General features: G+C 52.4%; 1 long non-coding RNA gene across 1 annotated transcript in view; it reads right to left on the bottom strand.

Annotated features, from left to right (window-relative positions):
- The window catches only part of LOC107184935, a 4608-nt gene extending 4329 nt beyond the window's left edge, over nucleotides 1-279 (bottom strand). The window contains exon 1 of the long non-coding RNA XR_001515839.1: nucleotides 50-279. This is a non-coding gene — a long non-coding RNA (uncharacterized LOC107184935). The remainder of the gene's footprint in view (nucleotides 1-49) is intronic.
- Nucleotides 280-361: the final 82 nt, after the last annotated feature.

Raw genomic sequence — 361 nt, forward strand, 5'->3', positions numbered from 1 at the left:
GGACCCGAGGCACAAAGCGTCAATGCCATTGCAGGGCAGCAGGTTTTACGGTCAGGCCTGGTCACAAACAGGCAACAGCCCGGGCTGACAGTCTCTGCAGAGGAGCGTTTTCTAGTCGGGCTTGTAACATTTCACTTCCACCCCCAAACCAGGAAGTGCTGTGCAAGATGGGCCAAAGACAAAAGCAATCAGCCTCAGAAAGAAAACCCGCCAGGCTCCGGAGAGGCTATAAAGGGCTTCAATTTGGGACTGCTGTTCAGTTTGGATTGGGACTTGGCAGTTTCCTCCCAAAACACATTATTAAAATTTCCAAATTGCAACACCACTCCCCGCCCCACCCACCCCCACCCCCAAAAAGTAA

Source organism: Myotis davidii, unplaced genomic scaffold (assembly GCF_000327345.1).
Source record: "Myotis davidii unplaced genomic scaffold, ASM32734v1 scaffold44, whole genome shotgun sequence".
NCBI classification, from domain to species: Eukaryota; Metazoa; Chordata; class Mammalia; order Chiroptera; family Vespertilionidae; genus Myotis; species Myotis davidii.